Here is a 15,076-nt window from a genome sequence, read left to right on the forward strand (position 1 = left end):
TCTCCTCTCACTTTGGATTATATTTCCCACTGCTTTTGTGGTCTTACCGCTTGGGTGTCACACAAGCATGTATTTAAATTAGCATATCTGTGGTGGTTTTGAAAAATGGCCATGCATTTTTGGCAGTCCTTCTTTCCCTCTCATTTGAGTGTGAGCCAGACTTAGTGACTAGCTTCTAACGAACAGAATATGGTGGAAGTGATGGTGTGTGACTTATGAGACCACATAAAAAGGCATCTAGCTTCCTCTCTCTTGTGGAGTCTTCACTTTGGGACACCAGCTGCATGTTCTTAAGACACTCAAGAGGCCCTATGGAGAAGTCCATGTGGTGAGAAACAGGCCTCTTGCTTACAGCCAGTGAGGAAATAAAGATAAAAACCCGCCCCAGTCAAGTCAGATGACTACAGTCCTGGGTGACGTCTGGATGGTAACCTCATGGAAACCCAAACTGGAACCACCCAGCTAAGCTGTTTCAGAATAACTGCCTTACAGAATACGTATAGAATACATTCAGGATATGTACTTGCTGTTTTAGGTTGCTGTTTTATGGTAATTTGCTATGTGTTAAAATCTCCAGCTATGATTTGTGGATTTGTCTCTTTCTCCTTTAAGTTTTGTCAGTTTTTTGCTTCATGTACTTTGAAGTCTTCATCTCTTTCTTCCTAACAGTTTCTAAAGCATGCCACAGTGTATCCTGCCTCTGGGCTTTTGCACGTGCCAGCCCCAGATCACAGTGCTCCACTCTGGCTCTTCACAAGCTGGCTTTTTCTTCTCCATCAAGGTCAGTGTAATGGTCAGCTTCCCAGAGATGCCTTCCCCAGTCATTTGTATCTAAAATCGACACCTTCCCCACCATAATTATTCTGTATCCCATTATTCTCCCTATATTCTTCATGACAATGATCACTATCTGTAAGTGTGTCATTGGATCAATTACTTGCTTCTCTTATCTTGACTCCCTCACTAGAATGTAAGCTTCATAAAAGCAGGGAACCAGGTGGGTGGGTATAGCTCAGTGGTAGAGTGTGTGCCTACCATGCATGAGGTCCTGGGTTCAATCCCCAGTACCTCCATTTAAAAATAAATTAAAGTAGGGAACCAGTTGATCGTACCTCCCTATCTCCAGAGTCTGGTAAAGTCCCTACCACATAACAGAAGCTTCAAATATCTTTTTGGGTGAGAGACTGATACAAAGTACATGAGATGGAGTTCTCTCTTCTTGGACCAAGTCATCCTAGGATTTCCATAGCTGTTTGTGGCAAACAGCAAAGAACAGAACTGAGTCCTACAAGCTGGTTTGACTCTACCTGGATGACTTAGCATTGGAGTCTTTGATCTCTGACAGTTTATACAGCATTTAAAGAAATTCTGTGGAATTCTAAGTTATGTGTGTCTGTGTGTCTTAAAATAGATAACATCTCCACTCAACTATAGAACAAGCCCCAGCAGGGGCACTGGCAAAACTGTAACTTCAACTCAGTGTGATAAGACAGGAATGAGTCCCCATTTAGAGGGAAACCCACTAATTTTGTATAACCAGTTCTTATTGAGCAACCTCTAAGATCTTGCTTAGGAAACCAGATTTCAAACATATAGTCTTGTTTCCTAGTTCCTCACACATGTACATCTAGGTTGCTTATATGTATGCAGGTAGGGGATGCTAGGTACACTACAGATTGCCAAAATGCACCTATTTGATTTTCTAATGCATCAAAGTGGCAGCACGACCCAAGATCTTGGGACTTATTCAGTAAGAAAAACTGAGACTAGCCTTTGGTAATTCTTTGGCTTAGACACAGATCAGTGATGCCTAGGGAAAGGAGTCTTATTTGTCCCCTAAAATATTAATCAATTGTCCTCCATTAAAATATATTGATCTAATGAAAAAAATAGAAATTGATCCTAATCTGAACTTTTCTGTGCATAAATCTTTTGACAAGCATGAAAATTAAAAAATCAATTTATATCTAAGTAAAAAGAATGATAACAAATGAACATTAAGGAAAATGGAAAAACAGAATCCTACTGACCAAGTTTTATTTGGGGCTATTTCTTTGTTGTCTTTGGTTTAACAAAGTTTTAAAGCTCTTCTGTTTACAGGGAAAAGAAGAAGTTTTCACCTTCCTGTCTGTATTATACAAAAGGATGTTCTAAATCCTCTGCTCCTCCCCAGGACACAACCCCACCCCAGTCTCCAGGGAAAGGCCCTTTGTCTTAGATTCCAGGCCTTCCCTTCTGCAGTTTCCCTCTGACTTTACCTTGAGACGACTGCTTCCTCTCCCCCAGGCCCTGTGTCCTGCTGCTTCCTTCCTCTCCCTTCCCTGATCCTCCTTCTCACTGAGACCTGCCCTGGAATAAATATAAGCATCCTGAAGTATTACTGATTGTTGTTTTCAGATATTTAGCATTTGATCAGAGAATAAGTCCCCTTTGTGGTTAAAGTCATCAAAATACAATTCAATGTGTGACACTGTATCCATCAGCCCTCTCATGGGGTCAGTGCTTCTCTGGATAGGAGAGTCTCCCAGAATGCATGGACGGTAGGAACTATATCAGCTTTGGAGCAAGCAGGCTTGGGTTGATCCTTCATTCTGCCAGCTAAGTGGTCCTCTGTAGCTCGCTGAACTTCGCTGAACCTCAGCATTCATCCATTGTAAAATAAAAATTGAAGTGTCTATTTCCCAGGGTTGCTGAGAGGATTAGGTCAGATAATATATGGAGAACTTCTAACACAGACCCTGACACACGGTTGGTATTTATAAGAGGAATGTCTTTCTCCCCAACTCTTCCTTATATGAACCAGCAGACACACATTCAGGGCATTTCTTAGGATCCCTGCCAAGCCTTCCATAATTACTCCGAGCTCACTTTAATTGAGAAGCTCAATTAAAACTAGAGTGGCTTCTGCAGTAGGCAAGGGCCTGGGTGAACTGCTGGAGCTGTGGTTGCTGAAGGATTTATTTTGAGAGGCAATGGTGATCCTATCAGCAACTATCAGCACTTGAGAATAAAAAACAGAGCAGGGGAAGGTCCCACCGGGTGCCTCTGACACAGTACTGAGTATCTAGATGGGATCACAGAGCCTGCCTTCTATCAACAACACTCACTGCAAATCTTCTGGGTGCTAGGCACTAGGCAAAAAAGGAGAATAAAACATACTCTTCATGAAGGCAACAATCACAGCACTGTGGAATGTACTGTAACTGAGGGACAAACTCTGGAAGACACAGAGAAGTATTCTAGAATTGAATATTCCAGATAACTGAAACACCCTATATTATAATATGATTTAGTTATCTACTGCAGTGTAACAAACCACCTCAAATGTAGTGATGGAAAACACGATCATGTTACTATGCTCATTGACTCTATGGGTCAGGAATTCAGAGAGGGCACAGCAGGATGGTTTGTCTCTGCCTCCTGACGTCTGGGGCCTCGGCTGGGATGGCTGGAATGACCTAGACAGCTGGGGCCATCGTTATCTGGAAGCTTCTTCATTAATATGTTCGGCACCTGAGCTGAGCTCAGCTGGGACCACAGCACCTACATGTGGCCTTTCCAGGTGACTTGAGCCTGTTATAATGTGAGTTTCAAGAGGGAACAAACTGAGAGTTAACATTCCAAAAGAGCCAGGCAGAGTCATGTGGTTTTTATGACCTACGTGAACAGATAACAGGGTGCGGCCCATTAAGAAGAAGACAAACTGTTCAGTGTGGCTGGCCTTCCATTTATGGCTGGTGATGTACCAGAACAAGAGTCCAGGAAATGTGGCGAGGCCAGATCAAGAGTAACTTCATGTGCCTTACCGGGGAGTGTGTACACTATCTTGTAGGTAATACAGAATTACCATTGGAGAATTTTGAATTTGAGAGTATTTTAGAAATATTAAGATGGCAGCATGAAGGAAGGTGATTTGAAGGAAGTGGGACTGCATAAAGAAAAATCATTTAAGATACCATAGCAATAGTTCAAGAAAGGAGGAAGACCTTAACTAAGGCATTGGCAGTGAGACTTGATGGATAGGGACAGCTTCAAGAATTATGAGGAGGTAGAATCAAAAGAGTGTAATGACTTGTAAAATAGGTGATAGAGAGTGGAAGGAACTTGGATGGTCTCCCAGGTTTCTGTTTTAGATGTTAGGTGGATAGTAATGCTATTTCAAGAAAAAGTGAGTATATCAGAAGTAGAACAGTTTTGTAGAAAAGATGAGTTTGGTTTTGGATGCTTTGAGTTTGATGCATTTAATGGGCCACCCAATAGAAGATGTCCAATAGACAGCTGGATTTATAAATCAGGAAATACTTGGCCTAGAAAAAGAGAATTAAGAGTCATCAGCCTATTGGTGGTGGTTGACAAACTGAGATTCAATCAAATTGTCTAGGAAGAATAGAAAACAGGGAATAGATGGATTCTTCAAGATCTCCAACATTTTCTCAAAGGACAAAGACAGAGATAGTTTCAGGAGACACTAAGAAGAGCTTCAAGCAATGGGACAAGAATGGGAAGAAACTGATGTCATGGAAGCCAAAAGACAAATATAAGAAAGAAAACAGAGCTAGCAGCATCAATGCTACAGAAAATCCAAGTACAATAAAGACTAATAAGCATCCTTTGCAGGTGACAAGGCCACACCCACAGCTGAAGGAGTGAGCCCCCAGGGAAGGAAATGGATAAAGTCACAGCAGGGACCCTGGCCTTAAAGAGACCTGTGATCAGCGCAAATTACCAGGACAGAGATTCAGGACCAAGAAAGATGCTCAATGACACAAGTTGGTGGCAAAGATGAAGAGGGTCTCAGAGGCCAGGTGAGAGCACATATTTCAAACATATGCTCAAGGTTGGGGATTAGTGAAGAGCAAAGGTGAACTGAGGTCCAGCCTCAGAATGGCTTAAATATTTTCTGTCCTGGGAACTAGAACAGACCCAAACCTACAGACAAGAGGCAAATGACAAGCTTTTGGGGAGCCATCTTCTCTACTTAAATTACTTCTTTGCATCCAGATTAGTCGGTGCAATTTGGGTTCAAAGTACCATAAACCCAAGTCAAACTAGCAAAAGTAAAAGGGGGAAAAATATTAGAAGAATTTTGGTGTCTCTCTCACAAATCAAAGGTTGAATAACTGAATCACAGGAAACACTAGTGTGCAGTAGACAGAACATCAGGGAATCTGAAACTGGCGAGTCAAACTCCGCTCTGATCCTTTCCCCATCACTGCTTGGAGATGACTTCATTCTCTGGATGTAGAACACATTCTCACCAACTGCAATGAAGTTTGATATCTTGTGGTTCTCACTACCGGAGGGGGACAGTTCTAAAAGCATTCCAAGGACTGACTCTGATTGAGTCTGGTGCCCACCTGCAGATGAATCAAGAGGAACTAAGAATCTCATTTCTGGAATGGAGAAAGGCAGGGGAAGGACCTTCCAGGAGATGGGGGAGGGGCTGGGTGGACAAGCCAATTGATCCTCAGTCTACATATTCAACTTCAAAGATCATTTATTATTCTCAGAAGTCCTGGGCTTCCCTCTGCTCTACAGGCTTATTAATAGGGTGACCAGATGTTCTAGTTTGTCTGGACAGTCCCCCACCCCCCTTTTTTTAACACCTGCTATCTTGATGCAATTATTAACAGTACCCTTTTCACTTTCACAAATCTCCTGATTTGGAAGCTAGGTTAGGCGGCTGTCTTATAAATTGGTGCTATGATTCTGACCTGCCCAAAGTATAGGAGGAAAGAGTCTTTAAAGGGTGGTTAAAATTACAGATTATGACCTCTTTTAGGGTAGAGACTATTTACGAGGCACCTCAGTACCCAAGACATAGCTGACACTCAGTAAGTGTTGAATCAAGGAACAAATGTTATAAAAACCTTTCTTCCCTCAAAGGATTTGTAAAGTCTCATTTGACACATTTTCCCAGCCCTCTGTAATATTATGTATAACAGCTAATAGTATTCTAGACTCTCAGAACCAAAAGGAAATATGCAGACTATGTAGTCCAAACCCCTTCCAATTAGATGATAAACTCTGTGAGCACAGCCCTTGTATCTGTCTTGTTTAGTGGAGGCTAAATGCCCAGAAGCTGGCAGGTAGCAGGCATTTGATAAACACTTGATTCTGTGGTTACAATCCTTGCTTTCCTTCAACCACACTTCCATCATGCGTACATCTGATGGTGCTGGAGCACCACCGATACCTGGAGGCTCCTCGTGCTTCATGAAACAGCCCGCTAGTCTCCCAGCAGCTTCTGCATTGGAAAACCCCCTTTTCAACAGTGAGCTGGAATCTGACTTCCTGAGTTTTCAGCTGTGTCCCTGGATCTCTGTTCCCAAGACTAACTCCACTTCTATAACACAATCTTGAGTCTGTCTCCTCCAGATTAAATAACTACAGTTCTCTTTTCACACCTAATCTGGTTTCCAGATCCTTTGCCATCCTGATCTCTCTTTTAGACACATTCAGCTTGTCCAAAATTCTCTGAGGCAGAGTTCAAGGATGTGTTTGGACCATGATTTAAAAAAAAAAAGTGATAATCTTACTTTCCCTCCTTCTAGAAAATTATGTTTCTATTAACATCAAGCTAAGATTGTTCAGATTTTTTTTGGCCATGACACATTACTGACTCACGTGTAGTTTCTCATTATTTTTAATTAGCTGCAGCTTCATTTGAAGTCTGAATGGAAAGAGAAGCAGCAGGTGTTTTTTTTCTTTTTTTTTTTTTATACATGTTTCTGCATTTCGGCTAAGTCAGGTCTCTTCTCTCATTTATTAAGCAATCAGATTATTGACTTGTTTTACAGTCTTGCACATATTCCAGTTAAATGTCACAGTGTTGGAAGCAACATGACTCACAAGAGTCTAGTGTTTTGGGGTGATAACTTCGATATCCAGGATTTTGGCGCTCCCATCTTGTCCCTGTCCTCATATTCAATGAATGGAGAACACTTGAGAGGACGTGGCCGTCACTAGATCTGAGCCTGGATCCCATAAAGGACAGTCTCACAGATTTAGTAGCCTGGTAGGCAACTAAGAAGTTACAAGAACACACATCCCACCAGAAAGAAAGAGTTTTGAGAAAACGGAGACTTCCACAGTGAATGAGCTGCCTTCTAATCTATTTCCTGGTTGCTGGTAGGTATAGACAGACAGGATAACCATCTGTCCAGGATGTTTTACTGGGAATTTTTGCATCGGGTGGGACTTCAGACCAGATTCTCTCTCAAGATATTTCCAGCTCACAGATTCCATGCACAGTACACATGTACTATTAATAGCTGTGGTAGATTTTTTTCTCATCCCATGGCTTTAGGACATTACATTTTCACTCACTAAAGATAGATTTTTAAAAAATATATGGACTAGTTATAATACAATCATCTATACTATAGTGTTTGGGGGATATATTTCTAGAAAATTTAAACCACTCTGTGTTTCAGATGTGCTTCATTTAAAGTGGGCTCAAATTTTATCTGAATAAGCAAAAGGGAAGGCTCTTTGTTGCTGGATACACATTGCTGTCATTAGTGTCCACACAATGAGTTAATGGGGGTGTTTATTTGCTGCTAAGCGTACAAACCATCACGCTTCTCATGGAACTTCCTCATCTCTGTCTACGCTCATCCATCAGTCTATCTATCCATCCATCCTCGTAAATGTAAATTATGACACTGTTCTGTACTTAACAGAATAGTGTAACCTTCTCAAATAGCTAACTAACAACTAGCCTAGATAACTGTAGCCCCAAACTGAGATCCATATTGTGAAGCCTAAGAAACTGCTCTGACGCTAGAAGGAAAAAGGAAATTACAGTGTCAAAGCCCCACTAAGGGAAGTGCCAGCTTCTAGCCTGTTATTTATTACGTGTTCTAGTGCAAAACTTAGAACTTTTCTGCATGAGGTTATGTTTGATTAAATCTAACTTTTGAGTCCCCTAGATTATGAGGGTGGTCCAGCTGTCTTTGAGATACTTGAATGGATTCCTATGTTATCTCTTAGAGAAAGGTATTCCAGAAATTTCAGACAGGTGATAAATGAAGCAAGAGTACTATCTGAACGAAGAGAAAGCAGAAATGGCTCTTTCCAAATCTCACTGGGAGACATAGAATAAAAGCATTTTGATTTATATATTTTTTCTTTTTTTTAATTAGGTATATACCTTTCCTGTCCAAAGAAAGCTAAACTTGAAAGAGGATGGACCATTTTGTTTAATTTTTAATTAAATAATCCTCCATGCTGTAATTTTTTTTTCTAACTGTAGAGTTCCATTTTACACAAACAATCGGAAGCATCTCTAATCCAGCTTTGAAATCTAGCTTGTGCTGTTTTCTACTTTTTCCAGTGCGTCTTACTAGCTCACTCCAGTCTGACACTGAGACATGGAGTCAGTCCAGTGGAACCATTTTTTTTACAGGAACCTCGAGGACCCTCAGAGAGCTCCTCACTGTGAGGTGTGAGGGAGATGAATCTTAGAACTCTTGTACTTCTCTGTGGGAAAGTTTTACCTATGTTATGATGATCAAGGGTTTAGTAACATTTCATCTTTCTTAGGAAGTATTTCCTTTTTATGATCAGCCATGAAAATTTAAGGATTCATTCTAAAATAACCTGGAGTTTCCTCTCTATCTGTTAACGTTTTGCTGAGGGCACAGATAATTAGTAACCTACAGTTCTCAGGAGAGGGATATCTTCCTTACTAGTGGCCAAAATAATTTCATGGTATAGTAGCAGGTTAAACAACCTTCTTGGTGGTAGTCTGTATTCTAATTGTACTTCTCAGGTTTGTAGGTTCTGGTTGGAATTAAAGGACAAGGAATACAATGCATTTAATACATTAGCAGCCAGGCAAACCAGCAGCCACAAGTGACACTGATTTCTTTCTGTGTCCTAACACCCAATAGTACATTAGTACAACATAATTACAGTGCTCCATCTGTATGCTCTCTGTCTCCAGGGCTCATTTCTAGCACTTCTCATAGTCCATGGTCACCAAATAAAGGTGTTGAGCAGTGTCTCCTCTGGGCTTGGATGCAGTATTTTGTAAACTGATTTTCATCCACATGGGCATTAGGGCTAAAGCAGCGATATATGGGGGACTTGAAATTCCACCTGAGTATCTAAATTGAGCATGACAAATGAGGATTAATGTGTCTATGGTCTTTGCTCTGGAAAGTTTAGGGGACACTAGTAGACAGCAGGGGTGATTTAATCTTGGCAGTGACTTCTGTTCAGAGCATGGCTAATTTGGAAATAATAGGCTAGAGGAGTTCAACCTCACATGGTTTCTTAAAGGAAGTCTACTTTTTTGAACAGAAAAATAGTCTGTGGATATATACCTCCAAGAGGTAGGTGCCGTGAATGGTTAACTTACTGCAAAAGGTGACTTTTATACCTAGCTGTGAATCAGCCAAGTGGCACAAAGCAGACAGTCTTGGCCTTTTTGTTGTCTAGTTCTTCTCTAGCTAGAAGTTCTGTAGTTTTGTAATGAGACATCCCTCTTCTGCCAATGAATTTGCTTTTGCACAGCCTAACTTAGCCCCTGCATTTCATCTAGATTGTCTCTCTGCTCTCATGAGACTAGGGTACTCAAGACTGCCCAAATGTAGTCCCCTATCCTCCCTTATCCACCCTATCTCCCAACACCTTCCATCCCTTTGTCCCCGCCCCCACTCTGGTACCATGTGGATGTTGGCCAACCTCAGAGATTTGGTTCCCAGAGGATATGTTTACTCTTCCAGTGGGACGGGGACAACATTATAACAGGGCTCCATGAGTTTTTGATCATGCATGAGTCCAAGCAAATATTTTTGAGGACTCATCTCTAATATATGTGTAGTTATAAACTATGTAAACTACTACAGTAGCACTTTTTATACATATGCAAATTAAAATGATTACATGAAAATACATATAATGAAAAGATCTGTTATTTTCTTCTGTACCCCAACAGAGCATCTTGCAAATTCCCTGGAGAGTGTGCACCTCTCTTCAGAGATCACTACACTATAACTCTGGTGTAACTGTGTCCTTAAACTTGACTGTGTACTCTATGAGGGTATATGGCACATGGTTAATTCAGTTTTCTTATCCATCGAAGTTAGCATAGCATCTTGGACATAAAAATGACTTTAGTGATGGTGATTTTGAATGGATGAATGAATTTCCACCTCTTTATCTTTTCCCTCATTCTTGCTCCTCGCAGAAATGTTTTCCCTTCCCTTCCTTTTCACCTGACTGGTCTGCCTGTCATTCAAGGCTAATAAGTCTTTTATCCCTGTGAATTCTTTCCTGTCACTCTATAATCGTGATAGCTTTCTTCTCACCTACAGAAATGACTGGCCTTGCTGCTCACTTGGCATGTCTCATTCAGTGTCTGATGACATATCTCGGATGACACATTTTCATGCACGTATGTTCCCAGATAGAGGCAAAGAAGTAAAGAAGCGTTTGCAATCTAACACAATAACTCACTTGGGCTGTATTTACAAAAAAGGCATTCTATAAATATTCACTGAATAGATGACAAAGTTATCAATTCACACAGCTACACTTTTGACTCAAAATTGTCCTAAGTGTGTCTGACATTTTGTTTTCTCGTAGACATTTTAAAACCGCTATTCTTCCTCCAGAGCTCCCTGACTGGCTCGTAGTCTCACAGGGATCCAATCTGCAAAACCAAGGTCATACATTTAGGGGAAAATTGGAAAACACAACACGTCTCTTAAGCATGAGTGTAAGAAAGAGTTCTGTAGTTCTGGTTCTGTTGCCCTAGGAGCAGCGGGCATGAGGCTCCCTGAGACACAACTGTGCATGTTTCAGACCATCATGACAGGTCAATTCAACACTCTGGAGCCTAACCAAGGAGTCAGTGTACCTGGTTTATTTTAAAACAACTGCTCCTGCCTTTCAACATTGTTACGTTCTGTTTAAGATCTAAAATTTTAAGTTCTGAGAACTCCTTCCATTCAGAAGATTCTGATGTATTCTTTGGGCAGCTCCTTGGAACTGAGCCCCCAACCCATGTGATCTATAGATGAGGAATTTCGAGCTGTAAATGTTGGCAGCTAAACCAAAAGAGGCAGAGTTCACGTAAACAAGGCTTCAGCAAAATCTTCAACAAAAACGATCACTGTCTGATTACATGGGCATAGTAATGAGTCCTGGGCTTAACTCAGACACGCTTTCTGCAACCCTATTTCATGCCCATATAGAGCATTTCCCAGGTTAACAAGAATGTTTCTAGTTGCCTATAGCCCAGAAATTATTGCAATTTTATTTTCATGTTTTAAAACTGCATGATGCCTCTCTATCAAAAACCTGGTAGCATTTTTTTTTTATTCTATATGGATAGTGCTTAATAAATGCTTATTGGATGACTCAGAAAATAAATGTGTTTATTGGTGAGGGGGTGAGATTCATGTTCTACTAAATCTCCCAATTTCCCCTCAGAATGTATCTTGGCAGAGATTATTAATATATTTCATCTGTTTCAAAAGGCATTGGAAGATTGATTCTTTTATTTTACCCTCACAATAACCCTGAAAGATAAGGTGGGGCAAGTCTTATCCATCAGTAAATAGATGACAAAACTGGGCCCGGATGGGCTTGCAGTTTTCAGTCTTTACCTTGGAGACTCTTTCTATAAAGCTATGTATGTGTGTGGAGGGGAGTAAAAGAGGAGAAAATTAAAAAATAGGTATGGTGTGCTGATGACTTTAAGAAGTTCATGTATGGTGAAAGCAAGATTTCTCAACTTCAGCACTACTGACATTTTGGGCTAGATAACTCTTTGTTAGAGGAGTCTGCCCTCAGCACTGTAGGATGTTTAGTATCATCCCCGGTCTCTACCCACAACATGCCAAGAACATCTCCCTTCCCTCTAGTCATGACATTCAAAAATGTCTCCAGATATAGCCAAATGTCCCCTGAGGAGTAGAATTGCCCCCGTCCTCCACTGAGAACTTCTGAGCTAAAGAGCAATGGCTTAGAATTGTCTAGTCAACAGAAGAGAAGCCAGAGTTGTCAGAACTCATAATTTGGTCACAAATTTTGTTCATCAATATTTACTGAGCTCGTATTGTGTGCATAAGTTATCACCAGGCACTAAAGGAGATGCACAGATAATCAGGACATAACCCAGCTCACAAGACATTCACAGTCTGGTTACACAAGAAGAGGTCACATAGACAACTGTGACATGGTTTGTGGACCATATCCTATTTACAAGACACTGGATTGGTTATGTTCCATGTTGGGGTGAGACCCAAGGGGAGATAAAGGCCCACCGGAAAAAAAAATAAGGCCATTTCCTGGGCATAAAGGGTTTTCAAGGTAGTTGGAGAATAAGGGGAAAAAAAGAGGAGAGAACAAGGAAAAAAAGGCGGGGGGGGAGGGGCTAACATTAGTACACAGCTAAATGCGACTACTGAAAAAAAGGTATAATAAAATCTTTAACATGATTCAGAAAACCAGTTCAAGAGGAATTGTCTTCAAAAGCAGGGCTGGAGAGAGAGAGTTATTGCCTCTGGGATTACAAGTAGGCTGTAGGCAAGAAATTCTACACCAGAGGAGAGAAGACATGGGTCATTCAGATTCAAAACGCTGGATTTTCTCGGATTCACTATTTAAACAACCTTTTATTCTATTTCATTTGCATTTGTGATGACCCTAAAGCTGTCTGTTGTTCAGCATTGTAATTTCTCTTCTCTGCTGCCCAGGACATTTATTATTACTTTTTTAATCTTTCACTTCATTTCTCTTCCTTATTACAAAAGCATATAGAAAAGTTAGAAATTATTATCAAATGAAAATAATAAAATACACACAATCCTACCATCTAGAAACAAGCCCTCTTTAGGGTTTACCCTCATCATTAAACTGCTTTATAACCTGTTATTTTTCACTATCTAGTATATTATGATCATTTTTTCCTTCCAATAAATTCACATTTGCAGCATCTTTTTAATGATGACTTGGTATTTGTATTATATAGGTGAATCATAATTTTTAACAAATCTTCTGTTACTGGTCTTTTATGTTGCATTAAACTTCTCTCATCACAGGCAGGGCTGGGATGATTGGGGTGTGTGTGTGTGTGTGTGTGTGTGTGTGTGTGTGTGTGTGTGTGTGTGTGTGTGTGTGTGTGTGTGTCTACAGTTCCTTAATTACTTCCTTAGAATGATTTCTCAGTAGTTTCCCATATTTTCACCCTGAAGGACTCCTTTTATTATTGTCCCCTGGTGGGTCCCATGTATGAAAAGATAGAAATCTACCAAACTACATTTGGTATGGAAAAAAAATTTTTTTTTAACTAATCAAAGACTTAGATAAACTGCTAATCAAAACATTGGATCAACGTGTGATTTAAATATTTACTACATTAAGATGATACAATTCCAGCCTAAAGCGAAGACCCTTGATGTGCCAACTGGCCTTTGCAGTCTTATCTTGGGGAGCAATATTCTTTCTGTGAGCTTTTCTGAAATCTCAGAATTTGAGACCAATCTTTTTGCAGCTGCCTGGTGTTGGCTGGGGTTGAAGGGGATAAATCATAGAGTCAGTGAGTTGCTTCAGGCTAACAAAATAGGAATACAGGCATGATTGTTTAAGTACATCAAATGTTTACTCTGTTTTGGGTGGCCTGATGGTAAATTCCACATAATTGCTTTTTACTTGGCAATACCTTGTTCTGGGAACAAACTGCTAGAGAACAAGGTTTTAATCTGATGTAGTTTTAAAAAAAAAAATGGCCAAAACAGACCATTTCTGAAGGTCTGTAACCAAAAGTAGCCAAAAGTGGGGAGTCTGGAAGTCACCCCCAAGACATGTGTTGATTGATACAGTCAGGCTCTGTCGCTTGCCAGCGGGTGACAGCTGCAGGGCTAACCCATGGAGAAGCTAAGAGCCTCGCTTTTTTCCAAAACAGAATTCACTTTGGCCATTGCTGCTTGTCAGTTACATAGCTTTCTTTAATGGCGGAATGTCCAGAATAGCTCTTTGGACCCAAACAGCAAGGAAAGAACTTCAACACTTACTTGGATGTTCTAAATTTAGTTCATTTTCAGAGCTGTCTGATGCCAGCGGGTTAAATGGTTTGGCTCCCGGACTGAGGTTTGGGTTACAGAATTCGTAGGCGAGCTCTTCCTTGCAGTATTGTGAATTCAGATTAGGCTTCGCAGAGACTGTGCATATGCATGGTAGTGGTGGTGGAAGGGTTCCCAGGACTGTTCCAGTAAAAATTTCAAGCCAGAATTTTCAGTGTGGGTCTTCTCCATGGTGGTGAGTCAGGCTGTGCTGTGGCAAAGAGAGCCAGGGTGGAGAGGTCTGAACTGGAGTTGTGATTAGACTCTTGCCACTACATCTGTTGACACAGAGTGTCTCCCCTGCTAGGGGCATCTTACATCTAGGATGTAGATGTTAATTTGTGAAAATTTGGGGAAACATTTGGAATTGCATTGTAATCTTGCTGTTTCTTAGAGAGTAAAATTCAGTTTAGAGTGGGCTGATTCCTGTTGAAAAAAATCTCAATCCTTGAGGCACCCACAGAACGTCACGTGGGCAGCAGTCACCATAGAGCAGGCTGACTGCGTGGGCTCCGTGGAGGGCACTAGAGAAACTTCCTGGTCGAGGATTGGTTAAGGACAGTAGCAAGGGTGAGAGAGTCAGGTTGGAGAGGGCTTAGGTACCAGCATTCAGATGTCTGCCTGTACTCCTTGGGGTCCCTCCAAGCAATAGCTGCCTAATGCAACAAGCTCGGCACCCTCTTCTACCTTCCCAGGGCCTCTGCCTTTGTCTCAATGCCATACTGAGTATCTATAACTGTTTGTTTAGGAAAAAGAATTTCACTGCAAAAAAACGAAGTAATGAAAGAACAAGTACAGAAATAAACAACAAAGCTTTCAAAACCACTGACACGAAACAGCTTGTGAGTACCTGGAAAGCGTAAAAATTCACACTTAAGTTCAAAGGCTATTAGTTCAAGGGCGAAAGTTGGACCCAGGACCCTCCATCATCCCTCCCCTTCCCCTCCTCCAAATCCTCTTCTTCATCCTTCTCCCTCCCTCATTTCTCCTCTGCCTTC

At 41.0% G+C, this 15,076-nt stretch overlaps 1 long non-coding RNA gene and 1 other non-coding gene across 5 annotated transcripts in view; both read left to right on the top strand.

Moving 5' to 3' along the window:
- The window catches only part of LOC123612975 (uncharacterized), a 99,258-nt gene that overhangs the window by 17,118 nt on the left and 67,064 nt on the right, over window positions 1–15,076 (top strand). For all 4 annotated transcript variants that reach the window (XR_006720294.2, XR_006720295.2, XR_012510658.1 and 1 more), the window contains exon 2: window positions 670–781. This is a non-coding gene — a long non-coding RNA (uncharacterized LOC123612975). The remainder of the gene's footprint in view (window positions 1–669; window positions 782–15,076) is intronic.
- Window positions 1,001–1,073, top strand: TRNAG-ACC (transfer RNA glycine (anticodon ACC)). Its single transcript has one exon. It is a non-coding gene; the product is annotated as a tRNA-Gly (tRNA).

This window comes from Camelus bactrianus, chromosome 12 (genome assembly GCF_048773025.1).
Source record: "Camelus bactrianus isolate YW-2024 breed Bactrian camel chromosome 12, ASM4877302v1, whole genome shotgun sequence".
NCBI classification, from domain to species: domain Eukaryota; kingdom Metazoa; phylum Chordata; class Mammalia; order Artiodactyla; family Camelidae; genus Camelus; species Camelus bactrianus.